Source organism: Pomacea canaliculata, linkage group LG2 (assembly GCF_003073045.1).
Source record: "Pomacea canaliculata isolate SZHN2017 linkage group LG2, ASM307304v1, whole genome shotgun sequence".
NCBI classification, from domain to species: Eukaryota; Metazoa; Mollusca; class Gastropoda; order Architaenioglossa; family Ampullariidae; genus Pomacea; species Pomacea canaliculata.
Window position 1 is genome coordinate 17347053 of NC_037591.1, and position 6294 is coordinate 17353346.

Sequence of the window (6294 nt, forward strand, 5' to 3'; positions counted from 1 at the left end):
GGTATCGACTGGAAGGTACCCTGCTCGATCCGTCGCGCGTCATTCATACCCGGGGTACACGGTCATGAATGAAGATAACTAGAAAAAAAGGTCGTGTAGTAGCTAATTGTTGGACTTACGACTGGCAGTCGTTCACCTGAGTGTACAGTGAATGTGGGTTACGGTGTGTTTGCCGGGCTCACACTTGTACTCAAGGTGTGTATGCATGTGCGTGTCTGTCGGCGCGTGTGTATAAAACTGTACGTGTGCATCTCAGTGTCAGTGTGTCAGTATCGGTGTGCTTTTCACTGTGCTTATTAATGTGTTAATGTTTGTGTCTGTCAGTGTGTGTTAATGTGAATATCAGTGTGTTTGCCACTGTGTTGATATGTGTCTGCAAGTGTACGTCCGCACGTGTTGCTGTCCTCATACATGTATTTATCATCTATAAAAATAATGTACCCATATAAACGTATAATAATTGTCATCAGTATAAACACAGAGCATTAGAGAAATAATATTTATAATCAATCGTCGCACCACGGGGCGGGACATTCTGTACTGTACATCTGTTTCTGCTTGTTGTTGACGGTTAACCTATGAAATGAGTATTCGTGTAAATGTTGCTTTGTATTAATATTCATGTACATCGTTTGAAGGAGGCAGAGGTCATAGCTTTCACCTTTGCTTTCTGGATCATCAACAAAGGTTTATGTAACTGAGTCGAATCAGAGAATTACCAACATAATATGGCAGTTTTAAGTTATGATATATTGTTAGCAACACATTATTATTTATATTTAAAAGTTAGCTATATAGTATTACCAATATCGGAAACCACCACCAAGAAAAAAAAATCAGTTATTTGTCAAATCAGAAGCTATAACCAGCATGCATAATGTGAAGAAACTATGATATCTGAAAATGAGTATACAATTTAGAACTTTGTCCAAGCCTGTGTATCATTAATATGTTCGGTTTGATAAACATCGCCTCGACATCCAACAAACCACGCAGTCACCTGCAACAGTGCATCACCCTAAACAACTCATGTTTTACACAAGATGGATGTGTCGGTATTCACTCCCTCGTAGAATGTATCGAATGTTATTTCCCAATTAAGGACCGAGAACAAAAACGAAACAATAATATTAAAAAACTAGAGACATAAGTAACACAACAACACTAGAACACAGAGGCAAACATAAGAAAAGGCAAACCCGCTGGTTCCTCCTCATCTACCTGCATTTGCATTTGCTACAACCATTATTTTCAAATCACTTCTCATGAACACTAAGAGGTGAGGTGTGGATTGTGACACAAGGTGTCAACACCAAGCCGCTGAATGTTCGATATAAACATGTATATAAACGCACCATGACAGCCCAGCAACAAAGGGGGCATCCACGCGCACATACACACCTACAGTCGCTCCCAGCCTGCACAGCGTGCAAGGCCAGGCAATCTGTCATAAAGCTTTCATCTCTTTTGTCACTGATCCCACCCTGCATTCATAAACGTGTCATTTGTTAATTCACAAGGCAGCCACTTGACAGAAATTAAGCCACGCGCACACACACACACAAACATATTTGAAAGTATTCTTTCTCCGGGATTCTCAAAAGCTCGAGATAGTTTGGCCTCAAGGGATGGGGGAAGAAATCCTCCCAACGTTTTTATAACTTTGCCGCGGCGTTTAAAGTGCAGAATAATGCACAGGGTTCCTGAATGTAAATAAATCACCCGAACACTAAAACACGGGTGGATCCGTGTCTCGGGACCCGTCCTACCCATTCAGTGTCAGGGGGTAAGAGAGCGAGAGTAGTCGGAACGCCTGCACCCTACTTATGCACCCGAACTGTTGACAGCTAGGTGGACAGAGGTAGATGTTTGGGTGGGATAACAACTGGCAAGGAGTATAAGCACATATGAGGTAGAGAAACACGAGAGAAACACGAGAAAGTGTATCCCTGTCCTGTGATTGCACATACATATACAGAAAGGGAGAGAGAGAAAGTTTAAAAAGGTTTACTTGCCGTTTGAAGCAGGTGAGAAATTATCCAAGCAGGGTTCCTTTATATATACAGGCAGAAGTGAAGTCACAGAAAATGTGGTCCTGTATTCCAGTAGGTAAAAGCTGCAAGAAATGAACCCCGTGCCTGCTGACAAGAAGGTGTTTCTAGACTTGTGTAACCGGTTCAACTGTTGGGCGACTGGCTGGATGCCCGGGCAGTCACAAGACTGACCAACCGTTCAGCTAGGCTGCTAGGTTCACCAGTGCCCTCGCATTCTAGCCTCCACCATCCCTGCTGCTAGCATTGTTGAGACGGCGTGGGGCCCCCGCACACTCCACTCAGCAAGCCAGCCAACACCAGTGAGCCATGGCGGACCCGCGTCGTCATTGTCGGGGTGGTGGTGGTGGCTGGTGGCGCTGGTGTGTGTGTGCTCACTACAGGGGACAGTCTCACAACCACCGGCGTGTAGCTGGGCACTGTGGCGCGGAGCAGCTGTGCACAGTCGTGGCCCCTTTAATGATAACACAGCGGTGGACACCCTCACACCCTCACCCTCTCCAACCCCTCCGCAAAGGTCAGATGCTCACGTCGTCTGCTACTTCGATGCCGAGTAGGGAGCCGGAGAGAGGCGGCGGGTGACAACCCCGGTTCAGGCCACTAACAGTCTCTGTGCATCTGGAATCACGAGCACGAACAAATTAATAATGGTAATAAATTGAATTTAAAAATCACTTTGCCACAGGTCAAAGATGGCTTCTTCCGTCCGCACTGTTATTATCCTGACTTCGTTGTCTTCAGAATAACTGACGTCGATATCCTCCGGTTGCTCCTCCAGTACAGCTTGGTTCGTTGCAGGTACGGGTGAGCTCAGTAGATGCTCGTCCTCCAGCCCCCAGCTACACCTGTACGAGCCGCAACCGCTGCTGTTGGTTGTGTTCTGCAGACGCTGCACGTGTGTGTAGCTCCCCACTTATAGCCGGGTACGTGCTACCGCCATTAGCTCACTTCTCTCTCCTCTCGCCTATGCCTTGGTTTTCCAGCCTTTCCCTACCTCCAGCGAATTCAAAGCATATTGATATCACTTTTTGTTTATTTGTTCATCTGTCTGTCTTTATGTCGCAGTGCCCACCGGGATGCCGTCAGTAGTTTTATGAGAAGATTATGTGCTGCTGTACTGTAGGTGAAGCTCACGGCTGCCACGCGCTTCTAGATTCGTGTGCACGTGTACTGCGTGCACGACCTCAAGGTGCGAGTAAGGTCACATGTCCCACGTGATGCCTGCTTGTGTGGGAGAGACATGCCCGTCATAATCACCATGGAAACAGAGCATATGTTCTCGTGAATTTACTTAGGGAGATAGGAGAGACTGTATGATATCTACAATAGTTTTAAAAATTTCTTTTGTATTTCTTCTGACTGCCAGAAAGTAAGTCAGTCGTAGCTGCGCTAAGAAATGTCATCTGTACCCACGATTAAAAAGAAAGTCATTGAGATTGAACAGAAGACGGTGTTAAATGAGAAAAAAGAAAGAACATTATATGAGTCATACAATAGTTACTGTTGACATGTGTTCGGCAGGTAGATGTTCTAGCTAAGATGTAACCTATAACTGCTGCTGACATGTCGGGAGATAATGTCCTGCGACCCACTACAGTGACGTGTGCAGATGACATCTGCCTCAGCAGCCGGCCACAGTCCGTGTCAACTCACGGTGGCGTTTCACGATCATCTTCTGGAATAAACTGAACTCTAGGATGACAGAGTTTTCTGCCCACCTGTCACCCACCTGGACATAGTCGCGAGCTTGGTGTGTGTGAGAGGGAGGTGTTATGAAAGGAATCTCACTCACTATTTTGTTGCAGGATCTGAAAACTCTATCCGTCAAACTGTATCTTCCATCCGCACACCCTGGTATTTATCCTCAAACTCCAGGCGGATACCCTTATCAAAAGCAGAGGAATGAAGTCGTGAGCTGTGTGAACTATCTGTGTGTTTACTAGAGAATCTTCCTCGTCCACAGCTGGCTGAAGTTGCCAACTTATATAATCAAAATATTTGATAGCATACACCAGGACTGCGAGTGCTGCTGATAACTTACTTTAATACACGAACGCCCATGAAGACTGTAAATTCCATCACACACACAAAATATGATTCCCTGAACAAATTTTAAATGACAGAAACATTCGAAAAAAAAAATGCTTGCCTAAATTCAAGTGCATGACACTGACTTTTACAAAGACGAACAGCATGCAAAATATGTTATACCTACAGGTCTGAGAAAATAGTTTGAAACCAAGTGGAAATATTCTTGTCTGTCAGGAAACGCCTGCGTCGGTGAAAGACTAGAAGTCTTTCTGGAGATAGTCGCAGACCTAACCCTTCCAGTCGTGCACCTGTGGAAACCTGCGAGATTAACCGGCAGGTGCGAGGCTATTGCCTGACATCCACCCAGAGAGTGCTCGAGGGCAGTCGGGTGGAAAGTTACCGCTAATTATCATTTCTGATATCAGTCGCTGATATCATTTCCTCACAATGTCTCTTGGACAAGCTTTCTCTTTCCTCGCCTCTCTCCTCTCAAGATAAAACAGATTTACAAAGATTTATTTATTTCTTCATCTCTTTATTTATTTTGTAGAAATGAATAATATTTGTTTTGTGTCTAGCCCATTGTTACTTGTTCTGAGGGTGTTCGCTCACCAGGTGAGCTGAAATAATTTTCTCCTTTAATCTCACTGAAGTTTCAGCCCCGTTAGTTGAAATGTAGCAAACGAAATTCAAACCTGGAAAGAATGAGTCGGCGGCATGGAGGCCAGTAGATGAAAACAGGGTCTGAACAGCAGAGTAATCTGAGCGCCCCCCTTCCCCCCCTAGGTGAACAAAGAATGCCGAGTCCTAACATCAAGAAAGAATGCGGGCATTGCATTCCATTATAGAAATATGTTGTGTCGAAGAAAAGGTCATTTTGTTTAGGACGACACACCGCGGCAACGACATGAGTCCTGCAAGGTCGGGTTACCGAGAAAGGTGTGAAATCGCGATGACGTGAAGCTCGTGCAGGTAAGAACTGTGATACCTAGCGGTATTCACATCTGTACCTGTGTTTAGACATAGAATACTCCGGTGTACAGCATGAAGACAAATGTTACGCCATTGGCAGGTACCAGGGCAGCCTGTCCCTCCTCTGTGTGTGTGTCTGATTATGATAGATAATGGCGCAAGTTCCTACAGATCTCAGAGGAAAAAAGCATATGAAATGATAATGTACACTAATATAACAAGGTCACGTGGGATTACCATATGACTACACTGTACAAGTACACTCACAGTTTTGGGAAAAAAGTTTTTCAAGCATTTTTGAGTGAAAGTACTGACAAAACACATTTTGACGTCAGCTGATTACAAAACACATTTTGACGTCAGCTGATTACTCGACAAAACACATTTTGACGTCAGCGGACCACTCTTACTTCTCTTGAAACTAGTGCCGGAAATGGTTGACGATGGAGACACCATAACCCAACAAAGACGCTAGTTTAGCGTGTCAAGCAGGAATAACACTTATTACTATCAATAGATTGACAAATCTCTTCCCTCTATCATCTACTTCTATCAGTGAGTTGAATGATCTCTGTCTTACATCATCTGTTACTATTGATAGGTAGACATATCTCTGACCTATAGCATTGGCTGCTGTGGCGTCACTGATGAAAGTTTAAATCACCGGGGTGTCAAAATACGCTATCAGTTTCCTCACAGAATAATGTATTGAAAGTTGTTTTCAACATTGTGTTGTTGTTTTATAACATAATTATTGGGATGAAACGTTTGCTTTATGATACATCTGCATCAGCGGAAATATAAGGAACAAAGCAAATAAAAGAAAATAAGTGCATCGTCGATGTCGCTTCTTGTTTTCTATCGTCGTCTTCGCCAGACCACAGTACCTCTGCTGGTGTTCGGGAAACAATGACAACATGACTTAGAGTTTAGACCCTTTCCATCTGACACGGTTCGTCGAAGCCAGCTGGAATCTCGCTAAATGTCAAGCTGCATGCTCTAGGTTGTTATTTTTTCATCTTCTCTGCTCCAGCATGCTCTTTTCCTCCTCTTCCTGCTCGTCTTCGTCTTCCTCACTGCAACTGTCGAGAGTCGTTTGTTTGTGGCCAGCCACTGTAGCCGGCCCACTCGACCTCTCGTCTCCCCCCACTGGCGATGGGGCGGCCCCTCCTCCTGACATGCTCGAGATCTCGCGATAACGGCTCGCATCCCCCACCCATTCCTCTCAGTCGTCTGCATT